The sequence below is a fragment of the Conger conger genome, chromosome 16 (genome assembly GCF_963514075.1).
Source record: "Conger conger chromosome 16, fConCon1.1, whole genome shotgun sequence".
NCBI classification, from domain to species: Eukaryota; Metazoa; Chordata; class Actinopteri; order Anguilliformes; family Congridae; genus Conger; species Conger conger.
In genome coordinates, this window is record NC_083775.1 from 33,197,904 (window position 1) to 33,213,151 (window position 15,248).

The 15,248-nt window shown below is 47.1% G+C and overlaps 1 protein-coding gene across 4 annotated transcripts in view; it reads right to left on the reverse strand.

Moving 5' to 3' along the window:
• znf652 (zinc finger protein 652) overlaps positions 1 to 14,974 on the reverse strand; it is a 35,878-nt gene extending 20,904 nt beyond the window's left edge. The window contains exon 1 of one of the 4 annotated variants that reach the window (XM_061223591.1): positions 14,799 to 14,974. The gene's annotated coding sequence lies outside the window, so the exon portion shown is untranslated. Of the gene's footprint in view, positions 62 to 12,337; positions 12,651 to 13,122; positions 13,265 to 14,798 lie in introns of those variants that run through there. The other 3 variants (XM_061223590.1, XM_061223589.1, XM_061223592.1) reach the window with 3 other exon arrangements.
• Between the last annotated feature and the right edge of the window lie 274 nt (positions 14,975 to 15,248).

The window sequence follows — 15,248 nt, forward strand, 5'->3', positions numbered from 1 at the left end:
GCCGCCGAAGAAGATGGCAAAACGATGAGGAAACGCCTCGTCTGCAAGTTCTCACAAATCCTGTGTGAACGAAAAAAAACCTGCAGGCAAAAATCACTGCATGAAGCCAAAAGTTGAGCAGGTGGCAAATAATGGTGCTGCGTCTATGCAGGCTTCCCTTCACTCGCTGCACGAAACGAAGCAACACAACTCCTGGTTTCAACCAGCAAACCAGACATCGTTCGTCAATCTTTATACAAATACAGGCCTGCAAAGCTAAGCCATTGTCATTTCTGGTATTTATTTATCGGTATGAACTTGTTTCTTTTGCAATGTGGAACACCGCAGTTTTAGTATTTTGACCAGATGCCATTTTCTGCAAATACATGTTCTGAATGACAACGGCGTTCGATAGTTTATGAATGCATATCAAAAGTTAGATTACACGCAGACACGTACCATAAACTGTGAAGATGAAAATGTGATGTGGTCTCAATTTGTTTCACAGCTGTACTTAAGCTACTTACTCAACTACTCATAACTACTACTAGGGTAATGTAACCGCTACTGTCAACAAAATACCTTCCTAGAGGTCAGTTTTCTGATTAAACCAGACACTTGAGAGACCCGGCCTCTGTTTTACATCGTTAGGCGAGTTGTTCACTATGAGTCAGATAAAACGAGGTCCCTAAATCAGAGGTTTAAAAAAGACACAAAACTCCCTCAGCCCATTAAAAAAAAGACCTGCCGCACCCCACAAGGAATTGGGAGGCGCAGGTGAGCCGATGCCAGACTTTCTCCTAGTGAGCGGAGTCAGGGCTCTCCTAGTGGGGACACGCATCGCCCCGCAGACCCCAGGCCCGCAGCACCCCGCCGCACCCCGCAGACCCCAGACCTGCACAGCCGGCCAACCACGCCGTCCACGGCTAGAGACCGAGCGCCGATGGAGCGCACGCACACACGGAGCGAGACGTCGCAAAACCAAAAGCACATCATACGCAAGCAGTGACATTTCAGACAATTTGTATTGACTGGCATATAATATTTGTCGTCAACTGTCTGTAAAGTTTAATAAGGTTGGGGGGGGGGGGGGGGGGGGGGGGGGGAGTTGTTTTTTTTTTGAGTGAATAAATCTCTGTGAAACCACAAATGTACAAAAGTATTATCAGCGTTTTCAATTCAGACGCGCAAGAACGTAAACGTGCGCCAAGCTCTCCTTTCATTGCATGTTTTCTTTTTTTGTCAGCCTGCTTCTATTAAGCCGCAACAAAAGCAATAACAGCGTCGATTCAGACACAAAGAACATAAACATGTAGGCAGTTTGACGAGACCGGTCGCACGGTTAACCTCGACGCGGCGGATCGAGCGCCGGCGGGGTAGTTCTCTGTAACCTGCGGCAGGCGCTCGGAACGGCGGTTCGGCAGTTCGGCGTTCGTGCCGCGCCTTGGCGCTTTCCCACCCGCGGCTCGCCGCGTAAACACGCCAGCGAAGAGCCGGGCCCCGCCTTTCTTCCTGTTTGTATTTGCCGCCGGCCTTTTCTGAGAACTGCACGGTGCAGCGAGGGCGCAGAGACCACAGGGAGGAGGGGGAAGCCTTTTCCGGGGGCAAACCAACGCCGGGCGGCGGCTCAAACCCCTTTCCCCTCCGTCGCTAAGGCAACCCAAATATGCTTGAGTGCCCCCCTCGACATGAGATGAGAAAGATTCTACATTACATCACATTAATGGCATTTGGCAGACGCTCTTAGCCAGAGCGACGTACAGTTGATGAGACTAAGCAGGAGACAATCCTCCCCTGGAGCAATGCAGGGTTAAGGGCCTTGCTCAAGGGTCCAACGGCTGTGCGGATCTTATTTACACCGGGGATTGAACCGCCGACCTTGCGGGTCCCAGTCGTTTACCTTAACCACTACGCTACAGGCCGTCCCTAGATGGACTCAACGGCCTGTTCTCTGCATTCTGCGTTCTTGTGCTGATATGTTCCGAGATAAAAAGAAGCTTTCTTCTTCAGGACCAATGCTAACCGTAAGTTTTAAAGTACCGCCCATGCAGCTGCTAGATTCTTCCTCAATGAATTCATTAATCAATACACCTAACGCATTAAAAGGCATATTTGACAGGTGAGAATGATGTGAAAGTCCTCTATATTGCAAATTACAACTGCCGCATGCATCTTTCAATCCATCCATAGTGTGCGTCTTGACACATGGTTTGGGAACCACTGCGTTGCATTAAATAAATAGAGATAATTTCCTACACTTAAATGGACACACTGCATGACTGGATACATGAGGACACACTGCATGACTGGATACATGAGGACACTGCATGACTGGATAAGTGAGGACACACTGCATGACTGGATACATGAGGACACACTGCATGACTGGATACATGAGGACACACTGCATGACTGGATACACGAGGACACACTGCATGACTGGATACATGAGGACACACTGCATGACTGGATACATGAGGACACACTGCATGACTGGATACATGAGGACACACTGCATGACGGGATACATGAGGACACACTGCATGACGGGATACATGAGGACACACTGCATGACTGGATACATGAGGACACACTGCATGACGGGATACATGAGGACACACTGCATGACGGGATACATGAGGACACACTGCATGACTGGATACATGAGGACACACTGCATGACGGGATACATGAGGACACACTGCATGACTGGATACATGAGCACACACTGCATGACTGGATAAGTTAGGACACTGCATGACTAATGGCAATGAGGCTATTGGCAGTGTCGTAGGGGCAGCTCTGCAGCTGACGTCCATTTCCCTTCTATATAAATTGGGAGGATTATTGTCATATGTTCTCTCTGTGCATGAGCCAGGTGCAGCACTCCTCCCCCAATCCCTTAGGATCCTAGCGCCTTGGAATGTGTCTGGGGTCCATTTATCTGAGAGTCAGGGTGTGATACTGCTTCAAGCTGCTTTTCAGACACTACATTATACCCTGTAAAAAAAATATAGCAGTTAACCAACAGTGCAACTTGGAATGTACTATACCTCCAGTCTCACTCTTGTATTTACAGGCAAAAGCTGTAGCATTGCTACCATGGAACTGCGTCTACTCTGTCTAACACTTTTCTATGCATTTATGCAAATCACTCTGCATAAGAGGGGATGCAATGTGCAAACAGGAGCAAGTAGCTTCTCTGCACACCTAACCCTGCATGAGCGAGTAGCTTCACCTCACACCTAACCCTGTGTTCATGAGTGAGTAGCTTCTCCGCACATCTAACCCTGCATGAGCGAGTAGCTCCTCTGCACATCTAACCCTGCATGAGCGAGTAGCTCCTCTGCACATCTAACCCTGCATGAGCGAGTAGCTTCACCTCACACCTAACCCTGCATGAGCGAGTAGCTCCTCTGCACACCTAACCCTGTGTGCATGAGCGAGTAGCTTCTCCGCACATCTAACCCTGCATGAGCGAGTAGCTCCTCTGCACATCTAACCCTGCATGAGCGAGTAGCTTCTCCGCACATCTAACCCTGTGTGCATGAGCGAGTAGCTTCTCCGCACATCTAACCCTGCATGAGCGAGTAGCTTCTCCGCACATCTAACCCTGCATGAGCGAGTAGCTTCTCCGCACACCTAACCCTGCATGAGCGAGTAGCTTCTCCGCACATCTAACCCTGTGTGCATGAGCGAGTAGCTCCTCTGCACATCTAACCCTGTGTGCATGAGCGAGTAGCTTCTCCGCACACCTAGCCCTGTGTGCATGAGCGAGTAGCGTCTCCGCACACCTAACCCTGCATGAGCGAGTAGCGTCTCCGCACACCTAGCCCTGTGTGCATGAGCGAGGTTTGGGCCGTTACTGAGGAGCTCATGCTGAACCTGCGGGCGCGAGTCATTCTGAGAGAAACACCTTCACCCAGGTTTCCTTTCACAAACCAGGCCTGAGGGAAGCGGGCGCACGGAAATGAAACTAAAATACTTTTTTTTATTTTTTTATGTAAATGAAATGAAGACACCGAAACGGGTGCCGCCGGCCCAAACGCCGGCGGCTGTGAAGCACGTGGGCCCCCCGGGGCTGAAAGGAGAAGCGGGGCGGGGGGAAGCAGAAGCGGGCGGTGGTCGGCCGGGAGGGGCGGTGGTACAGGGCAGGGTCAGGGTCCAGGAACCAAGGGAAGTGAACTATCCCTATAAGCACACTGGAGCGGCTCTCCATGAGCCCTGAGCTGACAGGCCTGTGTTCACAGTGCTGTGGGCCAGAGGTCACACTGTCTGACAGGCCTGTGTTCACAGTGCTGTGTCACACTGTCTGACAGGCCTGTGTGCCAGTCACACTCTCTGACAGGCCTGTGTTCACAGTGCTGTGTGCCAGTCACACTCTCTGACAGGCCTGTGTTCACAGTGCTGTGTCACACTGTCTGACAGGCCTGTGTTCACAGTGCTGTGTGCCAGTGGTCACACTGTCTGACAGGCCTGTGTGCCAGTCACACTCTCTGACAGGCCTGTGTTCACAGTGCTGTGTCACACTCTCTGACAGGCCTGTGTTCACAGTGCTGTGTCACACTCTCTGACAGGCCTGTGTTCACAGTGCTGTGAGCCAGAGGTCACACTGTCTGACAGGCCTGTGTTCACAGTGCTGTGTCACACTGTCTGACAGGCCTGTGTGCCAGTCACACTCTCTGACAGGCCTGTGTTCACAGTGCTGTGTCACACTGTCTGACAGGCCTGTGTTCACAGTGCTGTGTGAGCCAGAGGTCACACTGTCTGACAGTGAGCTAAGGCTATGGCCCCACCAATGCCACATTTCAAAAGACACCGAGGCCTAAATTACAGCTTATAGATAAGTGAGAAAGCACATCCACCATCACCTAAATAAAATTACAGCTATTCTGTAGTGAGGTGCAGTAGGGGAATATCATTCTCTAGTCATGTGAAACCAGGCGCGGGGCTGTTGGGGGGGCCCTGGTGGTACTGTTCTCATTGAAGAGCCCCTTCCCCGCCCCTTCCCCACCCAATGCGACCTGTTTGGGCGACCGAGTGCCAGGACGACATACACTTTCAAATTTGGGGAACCTCCTGGTCTTGCACTGATGTAGAAACCTTCACCACGCGACTTACGTGACACACAGCTGTGAAACAGACCCAAGGAACCGTGATCGAAGGCACAACAGGACTGACAGAAAAACCATACAGCAAGCATTTGTTGGCATAATACAGGCACCCCTTCACAACACAAAGAAAGCACAAACATTGTTCGCCTCCTACCGCATAGAGACTAAATGAAAGGGACCTGCTTGTGAGACCTAGTTAGTTCTTCTACAGTTAAGCATTGCAGATACACACATTAATTTTTAATAGAGACAATTGTATTGCATTACATTATAGTTATACAATGAGGATTTAAGGGTCTTGGGTGAAGGGCCCACACATTGGAGTTTGAACCAGCAACCATCTGGGTCTCAGGCATGCACCTTAGCCAGTAGGCCATAGGCCGCCCCAAATGGCCGGGCTGAAGAATGCATCCCTCTGTGACATTTGTGAAACACAGGCGTAATTCACCTGGAAGAATGCAACCCAGGGAAACTACTGCGCTTGGCCGAACACCTACTTCCCATCAAACAGCTTTATGAGGCTCCACCCTTGGGTGAGTGTGTATGTATGTGTGTGTGCGTGCGTGTGCGTGAAATCCGCCCAATTCTAACGCCCGAGTGAGAGTCAGTATCGGAATCGAAAACTAAACTGAGCTCTCTCCAGCCCTGGTATCACAGTTTATTCAGTTTCTTTTACCTGGATGACTATCTGCACGTCGTCTCACGCCATTCCCATATATTTTAAGCCACTTAAAAAAAGTTTTGTGCTTACGTACGTTGTATGTTGCACACGATCGTTTTTTGACAGACAAACAAGTGAACCGGTTGATCGACCATTACTGCCGAAAACTGGCGGCGAAGTAGGGGCGCTGGGGGGGGATTTCCAGGAAGAACGCCAGAAAGACAGACACTCGCATAAATTGTGCACGTTACATTTGTGACGGACTGGGAAGGGATATTTTTCAAACCGCTGTATAATCAGAAATATGAATCATTTTGGTTAAAAACGGTGAAATTCGTACAGAAAACGTATTTCCCGCAAGGTTCACGCCTCTATTCATTGTCAGAATCTGATTAGAAACATACCTGTTCATTAATTTTACACGTATATATATATTATAATTAGAAGGGCCATTTCCTCATGGCCTATGCATATCACACCTTAGCTCAGGGGTCTCCAATCTTATCCAGAAAGGGCCGGTGTGTGTGCAGGTTGTTGTTTTAGCACAGGACTAAGACAGCTGATTCTACTCATCAAGGTCTTGATTAAAGACCACGATTAGTTCATTAGTATAATCAGGTGTGTTACTGCTGGGTTAAAACAAAAACCTGCACCCACGCCAGCCCTTTTAGGATAAGATTGGAGACCCCTGCCTTAGCTGATTGTCACCCCTTTAGGAATAAGGTATTCTTCATCATTATTGTGTATTCCAACATCAACATACAAAGGCTGCCGCACCGCATTACTTGCATCATCACTGTAGTTTTTTTTGGCTGTGGCAATTAGAACCAATTTTCAACCAATGAGCTTTGGTCCAGTGTAGGTCCGTCAACTGCATATTTTAAAACCCAAATTTAAGGACTATAAACACAGGCGAGAGGGTGAGTCAACATGTCAGCGAGCCTTTGTCAATGTTTAATCACAAAAAACACCTATTGTACATTTAAGTTCATTTTCCATACCATTGCAAAGCTATTTCTGGCATAATGCGGTTTAAAGTAAATCATCCGTTTTAAGAAAGATTAGCCGCTTGTTAAAATAGTTTGATGGCAATTGGGGTCGGTACAGAAACCAAACGAACTCTTGCGGAGAAAGTCTCACATTGCGTGCTAGCGTACGTTGCGCGGCCGCGCTATCAAATCTTACACTCTTCTTGTGCTATGAGTCACATCAAATTTCCCTAGATGTACGAGCGAGAAGCTTTGATGTGGCGAGAATCAGCCTTCCATGCAACCAAGCCGTTACCATATTAGTAATCCGGAGATCGCTGCAATTGATCTTCGGGTAAGATATGCGTGTGAGAATAATCATTTTACAAAGCCTTTATAAGTATTCGCACTTTCGAGTAGGTGGTTCTTCAACGATACTTAATATCTTAGATTTGAGGTGAGGGAATACATGGTTCAGCACTGATTTGGACTAAATTGAAAAACCAAGGCAAATGATCAGATCTGAGCTATTCAATGTCAAGCAAAATCTATATGTAGTATTATATTACGTTATATTATAAAGCATTATAGACTTCTCTTTTTTAAAGAAAGAAATGAATTTACAATTCAAATGAATGACGCATTTCGCCGTCGGTTCATCAGGTGCTCTCCCGGAAAAATACAAGAAATACCAGCTATTGCTGGCCACAATGCTGCCCTGAGCCAATCGCACACCTGCTGCCAAGCTCAGGTAGTCAAGAGTACAAATGTGGGTGAGCGTCAACACGGACACAAATTTCTGAACGAGACGGAATGAGCGGATTCAAGACCCGAGTCTGTGCACTTCTGCATGGAGGCAGTCTGTGCACTTCTGCATGGAGGCAGTCTGTGCACTTCTGCATGGAGGCAGTCTGTGCACTTCTGCATGGAGACAGTCTGTGCACTTCTGCATGGAGGCAGTCTGTGCACTTCTGCATGGAGGCAGTCTGTGCACTTCTGCATGGAGGCAGTCTGTGCACTTCTGCATGGAGGCAGTCTGTGCACTTCTGCATGGAGGCAGTCTGTGCACTTCTGCATGGAGGCAGTCTGTGCACTTCTGCATGGAGGCAGTCTGTGCACTTCTGCATGGAGGCAGTCTGTGCACTTCTGCATGGAGGCAGTCTGTGCACTTCTGCATGGAGGCAGTCTGTGCAGCTTAACCCCTTACGGGCGGACGCCACCTGCGCGTCGCAAGTCCCTTAACAGACGGATGTGGCGCCAGCGTTATTTGATCACATGACCGTTGAAATGCACTGTGATTCCTAGGCCTTGCTATGGGTTTTCCGTAGGGCTCCTTGGCCCATAACGAGTTAAAGAGGTCCGAGTCCCCCCCCTCCGCAGTCTCAGGCGAATGTTTAACTGCGCGACGACTCCAAACAAGAGCGGGCCAATGTGGGTCACCACGGCAGCTAAGGACACTGGACTTTTTCCCCCTGGACCACAAGGAAAAAAAAATAAGGCCCTCCCTGCCTCTCTCCCTCTCTCTCTCCCGCCCTCCCACTCCACGGCCTTGTTTATGCCGCTGGCGGTTCTCTCCCTCTCCCAGCTCTGGATACCTCACACACTGCCTCTTTTTTTCCACCTCTTTTATGCGCTTGACCCAAATCCAAACCCGAATTGAACCCGCTGCACCCAGCTCCGTTCCTCTTCATTGTTCGGCTCCTATTTACCGGGGTCCTTCAATCCCCCCCCCGCCGATCAAAGGAGAGCCTTTAGGTTCTGACCGCGCGACGACAGGAAACAGAGTTTTTGCTCTTCCCCTCAGGGGGGAGCGTCCCCGTTGATCGCAGCAGCGCTGTTGCTGCTCGCGCTCGGACTAATGAGCAACCCAACCAGCCCAATCAGAGCACATGACCGGGGCCAGAGGCCCAATCAGAGCGCGTGACCGGGGCCAGAGGCCCAATCAGAGCACATGACCACCATGTGACCGGGCCAGAGGCCCAATCGGAGCACGTGACCGGGCCAGAGGCCCAATCGGAGCACGTGACCGGGCCAGAGGCCCAATCGGAGCACGTGACCGGGCCAGAGGCCCAATCGGAGCACGTGACCGGGCCAGAGGCCCAATCGGAGCACGTGACCGGGCCAGAGGCCCAATCAGAGCACGTGACCGGGCCAGAGGCCCAATCAGAGCACGTGACCGGGCCAGAGGCCCAATCAGAGCACGTGACCGGGCCAGAGGCCCAATCAGAGCACGTGACCGGGCCAGAGGCCCAATCAGAGCACGTGACCGGGCCAGAGGCCCAATCAGAGCACGTGACCGGGCCAGAGGCCCAATCAGAGCACGTGACCGGGCCAGAGGCCCAATCAGAGCACGTGACCGGGCCAGAGGCCTGGGGAAGCCCGTGGGAGATTGTGACTTTCGGCCCCCGGGGAAAAAGAACCGGCATGCCCGCTGCGTTTCTCGAGTGCTCCGTTTCCGACGCACAGTCCTCCAGAGAACAGACAAAAACCCACTTAGGGACGACGTGGCTTTAACAAAATCACATCAGGCCACTTCACTTCAAAAAAAACTAGCCTTGTGCATAGATGAAATTGACATTCTGTTGCTTTGCAGTCGAAAGGCTAATTAAGCGCTGGGCAACTGTCTGAGCTCTCCTTTGTAGGTAGCAGTTGACATTCCTGAGTGAGAACACATATGAGCTAACACCGCTCACAGCGCTGCCCACAGCATGAGAGCCAGTTCCTCAGCAATGCTTGCAATCTGAAGCTTAAGGATATAGATGAGAATGTCAGTTCAACACACAGCTATTCCTCCCATCAATATACAAGTGAGCACGAGATGCTATCAAACTCATCTCTGGAATATGCATTACATTTCCGGAGAGATATGCATCATTACTAAACGTTCTTTCAGCTCTCAAGGATTTGTCCCCAATCTTTTTGATGATGATATGAATGTAATTTAACCCGTTCAGTCCCAAAACCAATATTAAGCGGTCCACCAAAATCCCAAGGGGTTTTGGTTTTGGTTGAGAACATTTAACAACGATGACATTTCACTGGCACTGCTACTCTCAAGACACGGCTAAACATTCACTGGGTTCAAACTGGCTGACCAGTTTTCCTCGTCTTCTTCAACAATTTCCGACTGCAATTCTGAAGAGGCTGACTCAAAACAGAAACATCAGACTCAAGATTCTCAATCATCTAGGATGCTGTTATCTACAAAACTTCCCACTAAATCTTCAGCTGTAAAGCCGTCCTAATCGTCATTGTCGATGCCGCTATCAAATAACCTCACCATAACTCACTTCACTTAGTTCGCAAAATCTGAAATAAACTTGTATGGCAGCATGGTTTGAATTTGAAGTCAAAACAAACCTTAACCCTTTCAGTACCGAGCTCAATATGAAGTGGCTCCACTTTTGGCTTTGGTTGAAAAAGTTGAGAACTTAGTTGAGTTTTAATAAGGCCTCAAAATAATAGTATAGCAGTGATTTTGATTGGTTAAAAAGTATAAAGTCCAGAAGGCCGTATGGCCTGGGATTTTATGGTAGTTTTTGCTTGGAGTGCCATATGGCACTCTTGGGACTGAGGGGGTTAAGGCTTAGTCTATTGGTCAGAATACAACAGGGGTTCAAAACAATACTATAGCAGTCCTTTTGATTGGTTGAAAAAAGACTGCCACATGGGATTCTTGGGATATTACAGTAGATACACCTCAGTGCCATATGGCACTCTTGGAACCGAAAGGGTTAAGACGTTCACAATATAGGCTATGTGTTGCCTTCTCAAACGATTCAGCATGAGTCAAAATTAGACACAATTAAACATAATATTACCAACTGACTGAACCATACCCCCACTGAAAACGACGCCACAATTCAGTTTGGCTGGATTGAAACAAAAGGAATTATTTGCCACACACGTTTAATGATGCTAATTTTAAATTTGCCAAAGCAAATGGCTATGGAAAATGTGGAGGAAAGTTTGACACATCACGCCTCTCAATAATCCCAGCAAGTGCTGTTGTCAAATTTGCTTCCGCCGTATTAAAAATACCAACGTCGTTGTCAACCGTTTGCGCAGTCAATTCGGGGGCAAGTTAACCAAATTAAACATATGCTGCACACAATAATACCAATTACTTACAAATGGTAGTATGCGTTATCTCAGTACTAAAATATTTTGCGGGAGCCGAGGTAGCTTGACATGATACAGGAACAACCTGTGTGTAACGTTAGCTTTGGCTACATTTGTGAATAGCATTACATTTGATTAAAAACCACTAAAACTGCAACGATATTTCGATATTTTCTCTGCTTAAAACAGACTGGACGACACGAAAACTAGACTATGTCAAACTAGTCTGTGGTAGACGTGTGTGTGTTAATATTACAAATGTAGACTAATTAAAATATTTGGTACAATGGCTAGCTAGGCTAAAGATAAGGCTGTGGGGCCTATATTGACGTCACTGACTGTTCCTTTTTGCCTCTTCCCAAAAGACTGAGCTAGCTATAAACGGATCTACATTGTAAACTGACTAGCCAACTATGTATTACTTGGTCAACTTATTAGCCACCCGGCTAGTCAAGTAAGAATGAAGCTGGTCAACAGAACAATGCAAGCTTGCCTTCTGCACAGTGGCTAACGTCTGTTCAAAGCTTGCAAGAAACCCGCTTGATAGCAACGCGAACACAAATTGCTCTACTGTCGCTGGGTAGCGAGCTAAAATGCTGGCTACGCGCAAAAACTGATAAACGGCGATATATGTCTAAATAACACCTTTATCAGTCTGTCATCCAGTCAAATAAGTAGCCTGTCAGTAGGAAGCAGGCCAGTTTGGTGGACACCAGTAATATAAGACGAGATGAAAATAAAGGGTTAAATAAAAGGCAATGTTCGGAAGCAGGCCATTTGGCTAAATGGCTAGCTGCATGCAAGTGCGTTATGGAGTGTTAGCATTGTACAGTTTTAGCAACAACTTAAAAAATGATCCAATTCGACAGCACACTAGCTAGGCTACGACTAACATTACATGCACTGCTTTAAACATTATATTGGGCACCTGAACAAGTCTTGGCTCATTATATAGCTAGCTAGTTGCAACTAACGTTATGACACAACCAGCTTGCTAGTTCGCTTAGCGGACGACTTTCACTTTTTAAGAACCCAAAACTGCCCAGATTTGTATTCTGGCAGTACTGAGATTTGGAAAGACTCAGCATGCTGGCTAACGAGCCACCAATTGTGCAAGCTTATTGGTTACCTACTTATTTCCAGTGTTAAAATGCAATTGTGGATCAGATGTACAGCTAGCAGGTTAACCTAGCTAGCTACACATTAAGAGCTGATGGGTTAGCATTAGACAATATTAAATGTTAGCTAGCAACCCAGCCTGCATGGGATTTCCCTCTTTTTCCCCAAACAAAAACATATCTTGCAATCCACCACCCGCTGAAACTGCTGGCATGCGTTTAGATCTCAATGAAAACAATACCTTAGCAAATGCCTACAGGCGATAACACTTTTCATGTTACACCTCATATTTGCCATTTCGATATATAAAAAATAACAAATTAACTTATGGTTAGCTTTGTAGCTAGCAGGCTAGCTCTTGTTTAGCTACTCACCCTTGACGAGAGCGCCCTCTTCCTCATCTCGTGCAACGAGTGTTGCAAGGTTTGAGAGTGCAAATATTAAATACCTAGCTAGCTCGCTAGCTACTGTTGCGATTTAGCTTGCCTAGCTACCTATGCCCAATTATATTCACTGTCCGCGTGTTGGTGTTGTTGTTTTCCAATGCGTAGCAATGTTTTCGCTTTTTCATAGTTCATTAACATAATTTACGTGTTTGCACATTCCCACAACCTCTGCCCGCATAGCTACGTGGCCGGCCTAGGTTTCGCGCACGGTCCCGCGCTCAGCCCCGTGCTCGGACCACTGTCTGGATTGCATTGGCGCTCTGATTGGCGCGCGTCTGTCGCGGCTTTTTTCGTTCTCCCTCCGAGCCAGACAGAGCACGACGCGCGCACACGTGGTCCGTTCCCGTTCCCGTATTGAAAAGGGGAAAAGGCCTAACAGCAAAATCCATTTTTAAAGAAATAGAAGTCATTAAAATATCGACTAGCAAGCACTTTTTTTTTGCTCTAATACAAGTACAGCGAGTGTGACACTTTTTCATTTGGCCCACTAAACCTTAATTAAGACATTGTCTTTTTAGTACAAGCCTTGTGTTCAGAGTATTACAATTCAATTCTAGCCCTTGTGCATCACCTAAAGAGTGCAAACAGTATCCACACACAAGATAATAATAATCATAATTAAGCCAACAAACAAAAGATCCCCCCCCCCCCCAGGCCTGTGCTTTGGATTGGCCATGGAATTGACATGCTCAACTCAAAGTGCCATATCTCACCTTGCACGAACATCTCCAATGAAAGCGCATTGTGATCTGACGTGTAAGCTTGTGAAACATGTCCCCAGTTGAGCGTGTCGGATGCTGTACTCGAGGCTGACTGGAGCAGACTGGTATAGTATACAGTATAAATGTGGGTTTAGAAGACAGTCTGACACAAAGAATGACAGACAGGCTCTCTGAGGCCGAGAGAGAGAGAATGGCGTCATGCACTAAAAATATCCCTCAGTCGAAGTCACGCACACTCGCAGGGACAGAAGAAGCGCAAACGTCTCTTCCTGCTCACTTGCTGCACTCACTGTACCCTGCATCTACGCAGCGGCCACTTTCTCAGCCCCGACGAGGTTTGTGTCGTGAGTTAACCTCTGACTGCTCATTCTCAGAACCCATGTGGGGTTGGGGTTAGGTTTGGGGGACGGGCTGTGCTGCAGTGCTCTCCACATCAAACGGTGCACATGGAAACACGGACACGCACACGCACACGCACACGCACCTACAGTCGAGTTAGATAACATTACTGAGCTATTGTTTTTTTTATTTATTCTGCAACTCACACAGCACCTGTCAAATTCACAGCAAATACAGTGCCTGATAAATTCACTAACCCTTTTCTATGATGAACACTGCCTGATAAACTCACAACTGACATGGTACCTGATGAATGCAACCTACAGTACACTGTACCTGGTAAACTCACAACCTACACTGCACCTGACAAACTCAATGATTACTGTATCTGATAAATCCACAAGTAATGGTGTACCTGATCAAGAGAATGAGTTGTGACTGCATTTAAAAATGAAACATCTGTACACATGTGGGAAATATGTGTACAGCCTGGAGATAGACAGTATCATAACTGCCCATACACAACCTGCGTAAATTGATGTTTTAGTCTATTGCCCATAAACATGCATGAGTGGAGACAAAACAAACAGGAAACAGAAGCTGACTTCCTGTGTGTGAGGGGTACTGATGCACTGGTGCAGGTCTGAGGTTTCTTTTTTAGCCAACGCCTTCGGTGGGGGCTGAAAACCTTGGCCTTATCTGTCAGAAAGTTAACCCAAATAACAATGCACATAAATATGTCTAGCTATATAGGTTGTGGGTCCACAACTTTCTGGGTCATTGGAGTTTGTAGTAAAATAATGCAGTTAAACACTTTTGTGCCACTTTATGCATTCTATTTTTATTCTGTTGTACCAGGCTCTCATCTCAGATTTCATACAACATATCCTCTTGATGCAGCACAATTTCGTCAAACTAATCATAATTATTAATTATGTCAAAGACTGGTTAAAATGATATTTAATCCTTACCTGCCCTGTAAGCAACCTCTTAATGTCTACAAAATGCATTCACTTGGAGCAAAACCTCAGACGTGGAAACGGCAGTCTGGTCTCGTAAAAAGTGGCAAAAAAAAAAAAAAAAAAAAAACATGCTTCAACTTCCCTTGTTTTAATGTAAAAAAAAATATATATAATTTATAACCAAGTATATTATTCTCTACAATAGGCTACCTGGGCTGAATCGAACCTGCTGCTATTTATTTTGGTACGGTTTAGAGTTCCGGTCACATTTCTTGGTTTCAGCGCTTTTGACTTCCTTCACGTCAGTATTCAGTTCTGATCGTACAAGCATCCGAGCATAGGTAATCTCGCCGAGGTTCGTTTTACCTTTACAAGACAGGCAGCAGTCGCCATCTCATCAGATTTCCACGTTTATTCCTTAAGACGTGCCGACTGCACCTACCCACCTCGCAACAGTGGAGCTCATGAGAAAACAAAAACCGCAATTTAACAGGACAGCAGCATCTGACTATCACAGCGCTTCTGAAACTGTCACCCTCAGGCTGCCAGGGTTTGTGAGGTCTGCGCAAGGTTTACGATACTTCACTAAACCGGCCAAGTCAAACAAGAGCTGCAAACCACGAGTAGATCACAGAACACATTAAAGAGGTTTCATTTGCAACCAAAACGGTATCTGAATGAACTTTACTGAGATCTCTGTACTGAACCCATTATGTAAAACCCAGTGGTAACAGGATGTATGCATCGCATAGCATCTTATATCAATTGTATCTATACAAGAGAAACTCGCTATTCGCCATTTCCTGTTGGTAACTT